The 17,863-nt window shown below is 43.7% G+C and overlaps 1 non-coding gene across 1 annotated transcript; it reads left to right on the top strand.

Moving 5' to 3' along the window:
- Positions 1-17,209: 17,209 nt before the first annotated feature.
- Positions 17,210-17,400, top strand: LOC142428257 (U2 spliceosomal RNA). The gene has a single exon (XR_012780189.1). It is a non-coding gene; the product is annotated as a U2 spliceosomal RNA (small nuclear RNA).
- The last annotated feature ends 463 nt before the right edge of the window (positions 17,401-17,863 follow it).

The raw sequence follows: 17,863 nt of genomic DNA, 5'->3' as shown, positions 1-17,863 counted from the left end.
ATTTTTAAAAATCAGTTTGGGTTATGTCATAGTCGATGCACCTACTTATACAGGATAGGCAAGGGTGGCATGCCTGAGGAGAGAGCAGCGGGACCAATGGTCTTGGGGAGACCTGGGAGGTGAGGGTGGTGGGGAAAGAGGGTGGTGAGCAGACTGCGTCAAGGACTGGGGAACAACTGGGGTGTTGGAGTCAACAAGGAGAAGACAGAGATCCAAGGGGGATGGGGTGGTGGTGTCAGAGCAACAGAAAACTAGCTAAGAGGATGTACCAAGAGGCAGAAATAAGTGGAAAGTGGCAGAAGGGTAGGAGGAAGGTAAAAGGAAACAGAGGAAGGACCAAGGAAGCAAAGCAATGGATACATGTATAAGCATAGTGGTGTACATATGTAAATACATTAATCCACAAAAATAGAGGTATTGGCCCATGTACATATATTTATACAGCAACACACTGAGGTAGGGGATGGACTTTGGGTCTCTGCTCATACCCTCCGTCAATACAAGAACACTTTGTTCAACCCAATCAGCAGTCTGAGATGTTCACCCTCCCAACACAATCACTGAAGACAAAACAGGTGCATAAGCAAATGCAGTGAAGAAGGTGGGTGGTGCCCGGCTATTAAGAGCTATAGCATCTGGGGGTCTTAAAGACCTGAAGTTACATAAGCCGCCATTCAGCAGTGAAGCAACAAGTCCACACGGAAGAAGCACAGCGCCGGTGCGATCACGAGGAGTCATAGAGACCGGGTAATAGGCGTCAGCAGACACATAACCAACAAAAACATATTGTTGAGAAGGAGGGGGGCTGGAGCGGAGATCCAAAGCCCATCTGTAGACAGTGGAACAATCTCCCCACAGAGAGCCCACAGCAAATGAATGAGTCAACAGGATGCAGTAAAGCATCAATGAAACACACTATATTCCTCTGGTTCCTTGAGGCTTCCTCACCCCCCTCTACCATGACCCAGTGTTGCTTCCAAGTTCAGACTAGACCGAAATATGTACCCAGGTATAGAAAGGAATGGGAGCTCACAACACACAGAATCCAGGAGTGCAAATGGTGATGCCGGAAGGGTAGGAAGAAGAGGGGGAGAGGAAGAGGAAATGGGGGAACTGATCGCAATGATCGACACATAACCACATACCCCTCTACACGGGGAAGAACAAGAGAAAACATGGGGGAAGGAAGACAGTGGTCGGTGTGAGAGATGAAAATAATAACAATGTACAGTCTATCGGGGGGTAATGAAGGTGGGGGGGGGGAGGAGGGAGAAAAAAAAAGAGCTGGTACCGAGGGCTCAATAGAAAGTAAATGTCTAGACGAGAATGAGGGCAGCATATGTGCAAACATGCCTGATTCAATTGATGTATGGATTGTGGTAACAGTTGTATGAGCCCCCAATAAAATGATAAAAATAAAAAAATTCTACCACTGATCTATTACTGCCTCCACAGAGCAATATGAAAATCCAAACTCATTGCCATCGAGTTGATTTCGACTCCTAACAATTCTGTAAGACAGGGTAGGACTTCCCCTTTGGGTTTCCAAAGTATAACTCTTTATAGGAGTAGAAAACCCTGTCTTTCTCCTGCAAAGCAGGTAGTGGTTTCAAACTGCTGACCTTGTAACTAGCAACCCAACTTGTAACTTACACAAAAAAATAGAGAGGTTAAAAAAATGTCTCTTTCTAGTCAGTCCTGAATCTTCACCCTTTGCTACAATCTAAAATCATTTCAAGAAAACAAAGAAAAAGCATGAACTTCTGTTAGCCTTTTTAGAGGGATTGAATTCATAGCACGATGCCTTTGTGAGTTGTGTGGACCAGGTAAATTACAGTAATTTCTCTTCCATTCACTTGTGATTTGGACATACCCGTAAAGAGGTCCAAATATTCCTTAATACTTGGCACATCTGCTCCTTGAGTCAATATTTATCCAGGCTGCTCAACTATTCCTTAACTCTAGCACTCTCGATTTGGAAAGCTGTTTTCCTTGGAGCAAAGAGGAAATTTCCTACCTGAGGTTCCAAAGATAACTTCAAGAGCATTGTAGTGCCCCCCAAAATGTCTAACCTGTGGCTTTTCTTATCTGAAAGACACTGCGGTTTCAGTAAGCTAGATGCTGTTATGATAGCCATTTTATCTGACCTCTTTTATTAAACAGGCATAAGACAAGGCTGAGCTCATGGTTTCATTGAAGCCACTCTGCTGCCTAAGCAGAACTAACAACTGCAAGAAGAGCATGCAAATTGTAATTTAAAAAATCTCATCAGGCAGCAGTTTCTTCTAACCACAGTGGTTATTTTCTTCTGCTTTGGCTGATGCAGCAGTTAGGGTGCGCAGGGAAGCCCCAGCCCCTGCTCTTATCTTGCTGCTCTACTGGCGAGAACTGAGGAGGGTGTCTCGTGTGGCAAACGTGCACATCCAGCTGGATTTGAAGTTCTTTTTTTAAATTACAAATCATTTTATTGGGGGCTTGTACAACTCTTATCACAATCCATCCATCCGTCCATTGTGTTAAGCACATTTGTCCATTTGTTGTCATCATCATTCTCAAAACATTTGCTTTCTACTTGAGCCTTGATATCAGCTTCTCAATTTTTCTTCTCCCTCCCTGATCCCCTGCTCATGAACCCTTGATAATTTATAAATTATTAATATATTGTCATGTCTTACACTGTCTGATGTCTCCCTTCACCCACTTTTCTGTTGTCCGTCCCCCAGAGAGGAGGTTATATGTATATCCTTTTAATCAGTTTCCCCTTTCTACCCCATCTTCCCTCAACCCTCCAGGTATCACCACTCTCACCACTGGTTCTGAGGGGTTCATCTGTTCTGGATTCCCTTTGTTTCCAGTTCCTATCCATACCAGTGTACATCCTCTGGTCTAGTCGAATTTGTAAGGTAGAATTGGGATCATGATAGTGTGGGGGAAGAAGTATTTAAGAACTAGAGGAAAGTTGTATGTTTCATCATTGCTACACTGCACCCTGAAAGGCTTGTCTCCTCCCCATGACCCTTCTGTAAGGGGAAGTCAGGGGATGTCCAGTTGCCTACAGATGTGCTTTGGGTCCCTACCCTGCACCCCCTCTAATTCATAATTATATGATCTTTTTGTTCTGATGATGCCTGATACCTGATCCCTTCGACATCTCATGGTCACACAGGTTGGTGTGCTCCTTCCATGTGATCTTTGTTGCTTCTGAACTAGATGGCTGCTTTTTTACCTTCAAGCCTTTAAGACCCCAGATGCTATATCTTCTGATAGCTGGGCACCATCTGCTTTCTTCACCACATTTGCTTGTGCACCCATTTGTCTTCAGCGATCATGTCAGGAAGGTGAGCATCAAGGAATGACAGTTTAATAAAACAAAATGTTCTTGCATTGCAGGAGTACTTGAGTGGAGGCCCAATGTCCATCTGCTACCTTAATACTGAACCTGTAAATATAGTCACATAGATAGATTTCCACATCATCATATATAAATATATTGTATTTAGACCTCTATAAATGCCCTTTGCCTCCTAGTTCTTTCCTGATTTCCTTTTACTTTCCTCTTCTCCTTCTATCATACTCAGCCTTCATTTGGAGTTCAGTAATTCTTCTCAGTAATTCCTCCCTAATTACATGGCCCTTTATCAAGGGCCTACCTGGCCTCTTATATCCTCCTCACCACTGATTTTAGATCACTTGTTGTTCCCTTGTCCCTGGGGTTGTTAACACCACTTCCTTTCCCCCACCTTCCCCTCACCCATGTGTTCCTGGAATCATTGGTCCTGTTGTTTTCTCCTCCAGATTATTTTTCCAGCTATCTTATCTAGATAGACCTGCAGAGATAATAATATGCACAAAACAAGACAGAGTAAAACAAAGCAACAAAATAAAACAAAACAACAGAAAACCAATGACAAAAAAAAGGAAAGCATGTAAATAGTTCAAGGTCTGTTTGTTGACTTTTAGGAGTGTTTTCTGGTCGAGGCTGATGGGGTGCCACACCCTGGCCCCAAAGTCTCCCTCAGAACTTCGTTGCTCTGCTCCCCTTGCTGTTCTTTTGCACATCCTTAGTGTTTTGCCTTGGTGCGGTGGAGTCAGATTGGGCACAATTCCCTCACTGTGTCTCCAGTGTTGTCCCCTGTAGGGCCTGTAACCCATGTAGTCCCTGAGATCCCTTAAGCTGCAGGGATGGTGTTGGGGGAAATTATAAAACAGACACTAAAAGCTTTCTTTGAGATCTGCTGACAGGGAGTTTAGAGTTATTGGGATAGGTTCCCTAGGGAAAGGTAGAAGACTTTTGAGCAATTAACCACGAGAAAAGAAATGACCAGTCTGTGAAGGTACTTTGCTTTGAGCAAAGCCATCTTGACCTGTCCAGCCTTGCTAAAGGGGAATAGTGACCCAGTTGGACACTGGATGGGGTCCCTCCTAAGAGTGGAGGACTGTCTTCCTGTGGAGACCTCAGAAGGTAGATGGGAACAATGTCAGAGCTGGAGGTGAAACCTTATTTGACAGTTGAAGAAACTGAGGTCAGAGAGGGGCAGGGACTTTCCCTAAGTCCTTGATTCAGTGGCAGGACTGGGGCCTGAATCCCAGACCTATGTTCCCTCCACTGCTTCAACCTGCCTAAAAATTTTCCCAAACTGCCCAAGCTAGAAAGAGCTCTGGTGGCATTATTGGGTAAGCTTTGGCTGCTAGTCCCAAGGTCTGAGGTTCAAACCTACCAACTGCGCCAAGGGAGAATGATGAGGCTATCTGCTCCCATAAAGATCTACAGCCCCAGAACTCATTCTCTATAGGATCTCTATAGATTGGGAGGGGCTCCATAGCAGTGGGTTGGGGTTTTTTGATTGGCTACTCCATCTCTCAGAGTATCTGTGTGGAACAACGGGTTATGTAATTGGTTGGTGAGCCTCATGCTCACAGAGAGGTTGGAAGTCCAAATCCACCCAGAGGTGCCGAAGAAGAAAGACCTGGTGTTGTACCTTAGGAGACTCTTTGTGGAGCACAGTCCTGCTCTGATCCACATGGGTCAGGTCAGCATGCTTTAGTGTTGGCTTGATAATCCCTGGCTTGGATTTTGGGTTTAATCGCCCCTTATTCCCATGTCTCCCGTGGAAGCAGAACATTACAAAGCCCATCATTCTTGTACCGCTCACCGCTGCCCTGGGCCAGCAGGCTGTACACCATACCATCACCCCTCACCGGGTCTGCATCTGGTGGGCAGATTAGCATCTCTCATCCAGTGTTTTCCAAAGTGGGTGACACTGTCCCCTGGGGAGCGCTGGGGTGGTACCGGAGAAGATTTCAACTCACAGCTGCCCTCTGGGACAGCAGAACTGCCCCTGTGAGTGCGTTTCCAAGAATTATAACTTTTTTATTTGAAAACAAAAAATTTTTTGAGACTCTCTATGGGACTAGAGAGCCAGGTTCTTCTCCTGCAGAGGGGCTCTGGTTTGGAACTGCTGATCTTCAGATAGCTGTCCAACATGTCACCACTGTGCCACCAGGACTGCTTGGAGCTGTACAGGGAGCTACAAAAGTAGACGCCTACTCTTTATCCTGGATTATGGGCTGTGAAACCAAAGTGTTCATGGGCAAGACCAGGGGATGCTGAGTAATCCCCCCACCCCCGAATAGGGGATGGTAGGCCAAATAAGGTTTAGAATCTAAAATTGAGAGTCTAAACTAACTCTCTCCCTGGTCTCCCCACCCCTCCATGAAGTGTCTTTCTTTTTAAAGTTCTTTAAAATATATATCGTCAATACGAATGCATGCACACTGCAGGCTAACAATCAAATGACAAAGCACTTCAGAGTCGAAAGCATGATGGAGTGGCGTATGTTGCCCTTGGCACACATGTTATGCCTATGAGAGAGCAGTGGGGTGCGGGACTGGGAGCCAGGCTGCTTGCTGATGCTGACCTGGAATGAACTAGTCACCTCTTGGAGGCTGCATTTCTCCATCCATGCGGTTGCCGTGTGCTGTCGGGCAATTCTAGCTCATAACGAGCTGTAGGACAGAGGCAACATGCCCCATAAGGTTTCCAATACTGTGAGCTCTATGGAAGCCAACTGCCACATCGCCCTCCTATGGAGCAACGAGTGGGCTTGAACCATGAACCTCTTGGTTGGCAGCGGTAGCAGAGTGATAGCGGTTCCCATCTTTTCTGGTGGTTGTGAGGATGAAGTGAGGGTCTGCCCTTGAGTGGATCTGGGTTGTTACAGTTAGAAGTCAAACTGCCCAGAGCTGGATCTCGTCCCCACCCTGTCCCACTCCTGGCTCCAGCTTGGGACAGGGGACAGGTGGGAGTGGGGAGCTTGCTCTCTTCCTTCTTTGTGGCCTCCTGCTCACAGTTTCTGGTACTAGTGAATTTCCCTTGGTCTTGAAGAGAGTTTTATACCAAACAACCTCTTGCGCTGTGTGTAACTTGGATTTAGCCTGAAGGGTTAGCTCAAGAAGGAGCTTTGGTGGCATAGTAGATTATGCATTGGGCTATGGGCTGCTAACCACAGGTCAACAGTTTGAAACCACCTGCTGCTCTACAAGAGAAAGATGAGCCTTTCTGCCCCCGTAGAGCGTTGAAGTCGCAGAAATGCACAGTTCTGCTCTGTCCTGTAGGGTCTCTTTGAGTGGGAATTAATTCTATGGGAATGAGTTTGTTTTTTTCGGTTCAGTTAACTCAGAGGAGGCACGGAGCTGTGGGCTCGAGTTCTCCGCGCAGGATCCAGTGGGAGAGGAGCTGGGCCCCGGGGGCCCCAGGAGCTCATGGTGCGACATGAGACGAGTAACCTAGGTCCCTTGTTACTAAAGGACAGAAACTGTGCAGCTACAACCCCGTCTCCTCCCAGCCTGAAAACCTGGGCGTCTTTTCATCAGTGACAGCTCCAGGAGGCCCCTGAGTAGGTGGCTCTGGGAGGGGCATCTCAGTCATAGGCTGTGTACCTGGAGGCACGGCCACTCTGGGAGAGCTTGGCCAGGGTGGGTTTGAGAAGGCAGGCAGAGACTGCAGGGGCCTACGAGATGTTACATTTTCTCTCTGCTCTAGGTTCACTATCCCTTGAGGAAGTCACCTCTGTCTTAGGGATGCTGGTTAGGGGCGGGGACGATGCTCAGCAGGAGCTGTGGAGAGCAGGACCTTCCAGATCCAAGAAAAAAACCCCAGGTTTACTGCCATTACCCACCACCTCCGGTCTGTCAGCTTGCCGCACTGTGATGGCTCGCACATTGTTGGCCTGGTGGTAGAAGCTATGCCACTGTCATATCCAATACCATCAGTCACCCTTGTAGGCAGGTTTTCGCAGAGCTCCCAAACTGGATAGAACAGGAAGATCTACTTAAAAAAATCATTTTATTGGGGGATCATAGAACTTTTATCACAATCCTTACATACATCAATTGTGTAAAGCACATTGGTACATTCATTGCCCTCATCATTCTCAAAACATTTGCTCTCCACATAATCCGCTGGCTTCAGCTCCTCGTTTTTGCCCCTTCCTTATGAACCTTTGATAATTTATAAATTATTATTTTTTTATATCTTACACTGTTTGACATCTCCCTTAACCCACCTTTCTGTTGTCCGTTCCCCGGGGAGGAAATTATATGTAATCAGTTCTCCTTCCCTAACCCCCCTCCCAGTAACACCACTCTCATCACTGGTTCTGAAGGGATCATCTGCCCTGGATTCCCTGTGTTTCCAGTTCCTATCTCTACCAATGTACATCCTCTGGTCTAGCCAGATTCGTAAGGTAGAATTGGGATCATGATAGTGGGTGGGGAGGAAGCATTTAGGAATTAAATGAAAGTTGTATATTTCATCATTGCTACACTGCACCCTGACTAGCTAGTCTCCTCCCTGAGAACCTTCTGTAAGGGGATGTCCTGTTGCCTAGAGATGGGCTTTGGGTTCCCACCCTGCCCTCCCCCTCATTGACAATGATATGATTATTTTGTTCTTTGATGCCGGATACCTCATCCCTTCTACACCTCGTGATCACACAGGCTGGTGTGCTTCTTCCATGTGGGCCTTGTTGCTTCTGCACTAGATGGCCGCTTGTTTACCTTCAAGCCTTTAAGACTCCAGACGCTATATCTTTTGATAGGTGGGCTCCATCAGCTTTCTTCACCACATTTGCTTATGCACACATTTGTCTTCAGCGATTGTGTCAGCAAGGTGAGCATCATTAATACCAATTTAATAGATCAAATTATCTTGCATTGAGGGAGTGATTGAGTGGAGGCACAATGCCCATCTGCTACCTTAATACTAAACCTATAAATATATTTTCCCATCCTCATATATAAATATATTTACATACCCTGTTTACCTGAAAATAAGACAGTGTCTTATACTAATTTTTGCTCCCAAAGATGCGCTAGGTCTTATTGTCAGGGGATGTCTTATTTTTCCATGAAGAAGAATACGGTATACATTTATTATTGAACAACAACAAATGAAATGTATTACCTGTATACGGTATGGTCGTAGTTGTCATCACAAACCAGCATTATCAGACAAACTGTGGATCCTACAGTATCAAGAATTTCTTGTTACTCTTGCCCCGCGCGACTCACTGTCTAATTGTGAGTCAGCCAGACTCCGTCAGGGCAGAGTGAGCAGCAGGCAGCAGCGTGTCCTGGTAGCGGTGCAGGCTCTGTGATTAAAAGAGACCTCATACTTCCTGTCTGCTGGCTGTGCTGTGGCCAACAGTGAGCTGCCCAGGGCGTCTGTCGCTAAGGTCCAGAGTCCAGACTTACGGTAGCTTTGGAAGGCCTTAATTTCTGGGAGGTCTTGTTTCGGGAGGATGCCTTATATTTCAGTGAGAGGTAAAACTGTAAGTAGGTCTTATTTTCAGGGATGTCTTACTTTCGGGGGAAACACAGTATGTACATGCCTTTATTAGACCTCTATAAATGCTCTTTGCCTCCTAGCTCTTTCCTCTATTTCCTTTGAATTTCCTTTTGTCTCACTAACATGCTCAGCCTTTATTTGGGTTTCAGTAATTCCTCTCAGTTGCATTACCCTTGATCACGCCCTACCAGACTCCCTACACCCTCCTCAACACTGATTTGGATCACCTGTTGTTCCCTTGTCCCTGGGTTTGTTAACACCACTTCCTTTTCTCCCACCTCCCTCTCTCCCATGTCCCCCACCCACCCCACTGCCCCGGGACTGTCAGTCCCTTTGTTTTCTCCTACAGATTGTTCATCCAGCCTACATTCTTTTAACACACAAAAAATGAAAGGCAAATATCTTGAATTTAGACTTGAAAAATGATTAGTTCCATCATGGCTATGTAACTCATCAGATGTATATGACTTACATGGAGCCTTCTATATTTTAGAATCGTAGATTCTGTCCTACCTATGTCATGAAACAATTATGAGCATAAGATGATTTACAGTAGGTGAAATTTCTTCTTAGATGATCCATTTATAAACCTGCACACACAGATGTCAATTCCTCTGTCAATGTATAAATGAGTAAAATATTAGAGTTAGAAATTTTTTAACAACTGAAGGTAGTACTACCAGTGTGAAGAATAATTCATACATAACTTGATACTCTTCTCATTTTTGGATACTCTTCCCATTTTAAGGATAGTACTTAATTATCTATGGTGGCACCGTAGATATGGCATATAGTCAGAGATATCATGTAAAAACTAATCAATTCATGCTCCAGATTACCTCCAAAAAACCTCACTGACATCAGGCTGACAAAGTAGAAGTGCTCTTTGGGTTTCTCAGCCTATAATCTTTACAGGGCAGGACGCCTCATTCTTTCCCCCAAGGAGCAAACGGTGAGTTCTAACTGCTGACATTGTGCTTAGCAGCCCAAAGTATGACTCACGATGCCACCAAGGCTCTTAAGCATCTACCTAGAAACACTTAAATAGTGCCAGCACTCAACGGGCTAATGACTTAGCATTTCTGGTCTTTGCCATAGTAAAATGGATGGTTTTTCCCTAAGAGTTACTTCCTATTTTAATAATTTTAAATAAATTTATGACAAAGCATCTTTATTTTTCTATTTGAAAAAAATCAAATCTATTCATCAAATATCATGTGCATAGTACACATGTACTAAGTATGAGAAGAAATCATTCACAAGTATTCTTTTTTACTTATTTTATATAACTTGTGCAAAAATCAGTGGCTTCTGGGGGGGACATGGCCACCAGGTAACAAGAACAGTACTATCTCCTTAAAAGTGACTCATAAAACTCCCACCATAAAGGCAATACTGAGGATTCAGGCCACTAGATAACAAGCACAGGAAGATCTCAGCAACGGCCAAAGACGTTCTACTAGGAGAGATAGCCTGTATTTTCTTACAGTGAGAAACTGAACTCAAAAGCAAAGGACAGCATGTTTCTTAAAGCAAGACAGCAGCAAAGCCTGCTGAGAGACTCCCCTGTATCATTACCAGTGGCATGCGCCACTTCTGTGAGTCCTGCTCCATAGCACAGCCAGTTTCCCTCACCCCTGAGGCAACCCAGCCAGACAAACCTCTAAAACTGCTGCCCTCTGATGGCCCTGAAGGATACGAGATTATGTGGGCAATTGGATGCAGACATAACCAGTGCCAAAGCTCCATTTTTGGCCATTTCTCTTCTCCTTCTTTCCTTCTTCCCATTCAGCAGCCTCCCCACCACACAACCCACACCTTACCTCCTCTATACAACATATCAGCACACACAGCACCAAAAATTCAAACACTGCCATCAAGTTGATGCCAACTCATAGTTACCCTATAGAACAGGGTATAAAACAGACCCTATAGAACTGCCCCTATGAGTTTCTGAGACTGTAACGCTTTTTAAAAATCACTTTATTGGGAGTTCTTACAGCTTTTATCACCATCCATCCATCCATCTATGTGTCAAGTATCTATGTACATATGTTGCCATCATCATTTTCAAAACATTTTCTCTTTGCTTGAGCCCTTTGTATCAGCTCACTTCCTCCCCTCCCTCCTTTCCCTCCTTCATGAACCTTTGATAATTTATAAATTATTGTCCCCCTCCCTGGGAGGGGGTTATATGTTGATCATTGTAATCGGTTCCCCCTATTTCCCCCCACTTTCACCCTACCCTCCTGGTATCACTACTCTCATTATTGGCCCTGAAGGGGTTCATCTCTCCTGGATTCCCTGAGTTTCCAGTTCTTATTTGTACTCGTGTACATGCTCTGGTCTGGTCTAACCAGATTTGTAAGGTAGAATTGGGATCATGATAGTGGGTGGGTGGGGGGAGCATTAAATAACTAGAGAAAAGTTGTATGTTTCATCAGTGCTATACTGCACCCTGACTGGCTCATCTCTTCCTGTGACCTTTCTGTAAGGGGATGTCCAATTGTCTACAGATGGGTTTTGGGTCTCCACTCCGCCCTCCCCCTCATTCACATCTATATGATTTTATGTTCTGGGGCTTTGATGGCTGATACCTGATCCCATGGACACCTCATGATCACACAGACTGGGGTGTTTCTTCCATGTGGACTTAACTCTTTAGGGGAATAGAAAGCCCATCTTTCTTCTATGGAGTGATTAGTGGTTTCAAACTGCTGACCGTGCAGTTAGCAACCCAAAATGTAATCACTGTGCCACCAAAGAGCAGGAATCCCTACCCATGAGGTGGTTTTATTTTTACTTTATCTTATTTTCTTTGTAATTTTGTTCTATTGTAGTATTTTTATTATTTTTTCCAGTCTTCTCCCTTCTGAGAGTATACATCCTTCCAAGGCAGAAACAGGCAGGCTGTTGGATTCTGGCACACTCCCCCAAAGAAGGGCTTTCCCTCCACCACTCCTCTGATTGCACAGACACACCTACAATCACACTGCCATAGCAACAGAATTTCAGCATCCACACTCAAACCACACCCAAGCCTTTTGTGCCTTTTATCCTTCCTTTCCCCTGCATATCCACCAATTATCTCTTTCTGCTCTCTCTTTTATTCAAGAAATAGAATTCCATGAAACTTATTCACTTTGATTACTTCTCAGAATATATTTTCCCATTATTTTTACAAATCTGTTGGCATATTTAGATTGTCTCTTATTACTACTATCATTAATTTTTATTTTATTCTACCTCCACTTTTCTCACTATCCATCTCTCTCCCTTTCACTCCATTTCACTACCATATGTTTTTGAGCTCCTTGTAAGCCTCTATCATGTCACTAGACAGAGCCAGCTCCCTCTGTATAACCCAGCAGCTGCACTACAATGCTAAGGAATCAGCAGTCTACCACAATTGTGATAGTTTTATGTCAACTTGAATATATAGCAAAGTGTAGAGGTGATATCCGATATGTCGATCAGGTCACAGCCTGATGGTGCCTCCTTGGGGGTGGGTTCGGCTCAGAAAGAGAACCTTGGGACTCTCCCCCCTCTCTGCCACTCACCCTGAGAGCTGCCAAGCTCCTGCCATTTTCCCACCAACCTTGGATCCACATGAATTTGTCCCTACCAGTCCTCAACAGATTTGTGTAATTTTTCCGAATTCTGAATCATTTCATGTGGCTGCATGAATCTGGAGAGGGACTTATGAACTAGTATCAGACGTAGGGACTTGGGTTGCGTTAGGCTGGGTTGGGATGTCTTCTTGATATATAATTACTTCTTGCTATAAAGCTTTTTTCTTACATATATACCAATGTCACTGGATTTGTTTCTCTAGTTAACCCAGCCTAACATACCATGAAACCCCCAAAATATAGAAAAACAAACACAAACAGGTGAAAATCATTAAGGCCAAATGGAATACTCTGAAGAAGAGGCCCTGGAACTACAAGAAACTGAATTCAGAAGAATGCTGCTTCGGGCCTTTCAAGAGATGTGGGGAACACTCATGAGAACAATGGGAAAAACTCCGATAAACTAAAATTCTTAAACCAAAAGGAATCTCAGAAGATAGACGAGACCACAGAATTAGGCAACCGAGCCAAAGCCATGAGGAACAGAGTGGAAGAAAAGGAAAATCGAATCAGTGATCTCTAAACCATAATCTGACTAAAATTGACTAAGGAAACAATCAACAAAAAATTTAAGGAATTTGAAGAAGCCTGAGAATGATTTGTGACATTATCAGAAGAAACAATCTATGTCTCATTGGGTTTTCAGAACAAGAAGAAAAAAAACAAATCAACAGAGAAAATAGTATGAGAAGCCATGGAAGAAAATTTCCCCAACATCACAAATGAAGAGAAAATAATTATTCAAGATGCTCAGAGTACCCCTGAGAAAATAGTGCCTAAAAGAAAAACATCGCAATATATCGTAGTCAAACTCAACTTAAAAGAAAAAGGAGAGAATTTTGAGTCGAGCTACAGAAGAAAAGAACATTCACCTACAAAGAAAAACTGATAAGGATAAGATCGGACTTCTCAGCAGAAATTATTCAGGCAAGAAGACAATAGAGTGACATTTATGAAGTTTGAAGAAAAAAAGAAACTGTCAATCAAGAACCCTATATCCAGCAAAATTACCCCTCAAGTTTGAGACAGAAATAAAGGCATCTCCAGATAAGAAAAAACTAAAGGAATTTATAAAAGCAAGACTAACATTAAAAAAATATGAATTGGATCGCTATGGATAGAGAATCAACAACAACAGCGGACAAATGTGAGTGCATCAGACAGAGCTACACCACACAGAAGCCAACTTGATGAAGGCAGAACTCAAAATAACACAGAAATAGACATTGATAAAAAACACAAATAAGTTAAGAGAAACAAAACAAAAAACACAGCAAAACCTTGAAATACATCAAATCCTTATAGTTGAAAACAGAAATAAACAGCTCAACTATAATAGGAGACTTCACCATACCACTCTCAAGGAAAGACAGATCATCAGCAAAAAAGTTCAATAAAGAAACAGAAGAACTAAACACACCACCAACCATCTGGAACTCCTAGACACACAGAACATTCCACCTAACAAAACAGAGTATACACTCTTCTCTAGCACACACAGTACATTCTCTAGAACAGAGCACATGTTAAGCCACAAGGCAAACCTCAACTGCTTAGAAATTTTGAGATTCTATAATCCATTTTATCAGATAACAATGTTATAGAACAGGAAATCTATGAAAGAGGAGGAACATAAAGACAAACACATGGAGATTGAACAACATGCTTGTTAAAACAACTGGATAACAGATCAAACAAAAGATGAAATTAATAAATTCCTTGAAACAAGCAAGAATGTGAACACATCATATAAAAATTTGGGGACACAGCAAAATCAGTTATCAGAGAGAAATTTATAGCATTTGTGATAGCTAGGTTTATTGTCCAACTAGGCCATTTGTAATATTTTGGCAGAGGTTAATCAGGTCAGAGCTTGATTGGAGGGCAATGAGATAATGGCTCTGCAAGGCCCACCTCTTCTCTCTTATTCTTTGTTGATTGGACCAGCAGGCTGCTGCTTTAGCTAGTTCTCTGCCTCAACTTGTGTGCTACACTGCCTGTGGGCAAAGCCAATACGTGGCTAATGTCTCTAGAGCTTGAGACGCCTTTAAGACTTGTTTCCCATGCTGCTGATGTATACATTGCTTGAGATTGAGGCTGGAGGATTCTGTCGCCGTGCTGGAGTTCAAGATCCTATCAAGGCCTGTTTCACTAAGTTACTGAGCTATTGACTGGTGCTGAACCCACCCTGCTGCCTGCAGCCTGAAGGCAGACTTTGCTTGCCTTACCTGAGGGAAGACTCCACCGTCTGCTTCCTTGACCTTGTACCCAGCAACCCAGGTGAGTTGAAGGACTTCCAGTATATTGGCTATTCCACAAAAGTGAGTTGAACTGAGTCCTCTGTTCTATTGTGTGGACTTAGTCCTCTGTACTACTGTGTGGACTTAGCTGTTATATTCCTTCATGCTGTATCTATCTAATTATAATTGTCCTGGTTTTGTTTATCTAGAGAACCCTGCCTAACACAGCATTCAATGCACATGTGAAAAAAAAGAGGAGAAATCCAAAATAAAAACTTTACCACAAGTAGAGAGCCTTCGTAGTGCCCATGAACCACATACCATGCCCTTTATATGTACATTTTAGTAACCACTTTAACAGAGGAGACTTCACCTCAGCTGGGATGAATTTCTCAAGATGGGGCAAAAGGTCACCCCCAAAGGACAGACACTCCTTCTAAGAGTGATAGATGAAACTTAATGGGAATTTAAGTCAGTATGCAGGTAGAGGGGCATGTACGTATGGAGAAGGTGATTATACTTCTGTTGGTTTGTGAGGAAAAATGCTTAAAAATACTTGCACAGAACCCAAAGAGAGACTAGACCCAGCACTCTGTTCCTTACCGGACACTGCAGGCTTAGTTTCTATCCAATCTTTGGTGACCCAGGTTGCATGCTATAGGCTACTGGGACTTCAGACTCTGCCCTTTCTAGTTGCACAGCATCCTTCATAGGCCACATCACAAGGATTCCATGTGGACACCCCACTCAGCGGACTGTGCTTTCCCTCAAATTCCCCTGTAGCAGATTTAAAGACCAGACGTACTCCCTTGAACGCAAAGCAGGAAGGCTCTAGTGTGAGAAGAACTAACTGATATCTATTCAAAGATTATGGGATAACTAGTTCCAGGTCTGTTCTACAGCAATGTGTGGTGAAGAAAACCAAATGGTGTCCAGCTACCAGAAAGAAAAGCACCTGAAGCCTTAAAGACTTCTTTGAAAAACAAGCAGTCCTCTAAGTTAGCTGGCACCTAAGCCTACACAGGAGAAACACACGAGCCTGCGTGATTCAAGAAGTCCAAAAATTAAAATCCACGGCCAGAGAAGAAAATTGTATTAGAGCTTAAATTCTGTGCCGCCAAGCAACAAAAGGCTACGGATGCAGCGAAAGCACCCACACCATTTGCAGAGTCTCCAGGTGGATTAAGCCTCTCGTGAGTTTCCTCTGACTGTGAGTGCGATGTGAACAGCTCTCGGACAGAGGGCCTCCAAATGGGAGTTAGTGCAAAGTCGTCCAAACAGAACCAAACTCACTGCCATCAAGTCAGTGCTGACTCAGCAACCCCATGGGACAGGGTAGAACTGCCCCCGCCCCCCGTGGGTTTCTGAGTGTGTTAGGCAGGATTGTTTAAAGTAACAAATCCAGCGACACTCATATATTTATGAAAAAGGGCTTTATATCAAGAAGTCATTTTATATCAAGAAAGCATCACAGGCCAGTCCAACATAAGTCCATGGATCTGATGCTGGCCAGAGCCCTCTTAAGACTCATATGACTACAGGTCAGTGATTCAGAAAGGTGACATGAGCTGCATGAAGATCACAGGCCAATGGATGCAGAGTGATGTGGATTCAAGGATGGTGGAAACCCACATGGGGCCACTCTGAAGGCAGGCAGAGTCTCAGAAAGCAGGAAGGTGGAGGAGGAGAAGGAGGAGAAGGAGGAGGAGGAGGGATTGATTTCCTGTTTCTCTGTAATAAGAAGACCACACCCCCAAGGAGGCATCTTCAGCTGTGACCTGATTTGCATTCCACCCGTATACTTTCATACAATTTAAGTTGCCATAAACCACACCGAGAATACAACTCTTTATGGGAGTAGAAAGCTGCATCTTTCTCCTATGGTGGCTCCAAACTTCTGACCTTTAACAGCTCAATGAAGTAACCATTTTAACATCTTATCATTTGTTTTCCCTTTTGATCCATGTGAAATTTGTTCTGGTTTTTATTATTTCCTGCTTTCTTTGGGATAGACGCTTTTCTGTGTTTTATTTTGCTACCCTGTTAGGCCGGGTTGTCTGGAGAAATAAAATCAGTGACAGTCATATGAATATAAGAAAGAGTTTTATATCAATAAATAATCTTATATCAAAAGAAAGCGTCACAGCCTCCAACTGAAGTCCACAAGGCCAATGCAAGCCAGGGCCCTCTTTGGACTCACGTAGGTGCAGGCTGCTGATGCAGACGAGTGAAGTACGATGCAGGTATGTCACATCCTGCTGTGGGCATAGTCGCATGAGGCCAAGTTTGGTGGAAACACGCAGGGTGCTGACAGCTCTCAGGGAGGCGAGCAGAGTCCCCGCAAATAAGAAGGCGAAACTGCAAAGAGAGAGAGGGAAGCTTCCTGATTCTTCTTATAAGAAGGTCACACCTCCATTCCAGCATCATTTGGCTGTGACCTGATTGACAGGTTGGATTCCTCCCCTACACTTTCATAAAAATTCAAGTTGATCACTTCTCAGCCTTTTGGCTAAGATCAAGTGTAGTATCTGTTCTTATCAGTTTAATATCTGATACGTGCTCTATCCGAGGACAATATATTAGATGGATTTTTGGAGCAGGGAGTTGGAATAGGAGCTTGCTCTGTCCATTCCATGCATTGACCTGGTATTGCAGTACTTCCAGGAACAGTGCACCAAAACAAACAAACAAACAAATTCAAGTTGATATAAAAATCATCTAGTTACCACAGTAATTACTGCTTTAAAAATATTATGACTCTTTATATGAAAACCAGGATAGGTAAATCCAAAGAGACAGTAACTATGTTAATATTTTCTTAGGGTTAAGACAAGCAAGGTTTTGAATCCAAAATCAATCCAAAATGAATCCAACATTGGTAGTTCACTGAAGGCTCCGGGGATCAGCAGGTGATGCATAAGGGGATCCCAGGACCAGACACCACATCCAGCTCTAGAAGAAGGTGAAGGACCAAAGAGAATTGGACTCTTCTCAGACTCTCTCTTATACAAAAGTCACACGCCCAGGTGACCCAATTGATAGGTTGGGCTCCACCTTTACTTTTAAAGTAGTGTTGAGTTGACATAATACCGAAGCATACCAACAATCCTATGTACACTAGAATGAATCACTGCCCAGTCCTA

The sequence above is a fragment of the Tenrec ecaudatus genome, chromosome 15 (genome assembly GCF_050624435.1).
Source record: "Tenrec ecaudatus isolate mTenEca1 chromosome 15, mTenEca1.hap1, whole genome shotgun sequence".
NCBI classification, from domain to species: domain Eukaryota; kingdom Metazoa; phylum Chordata; class Mammalia; order Afrosoricida; family Tenrecidae; genus Tenrec; species Tenrec ecaudatus.
This window is presented reverse-complemented; position numbering and strand designations above follow the sequence as displayed.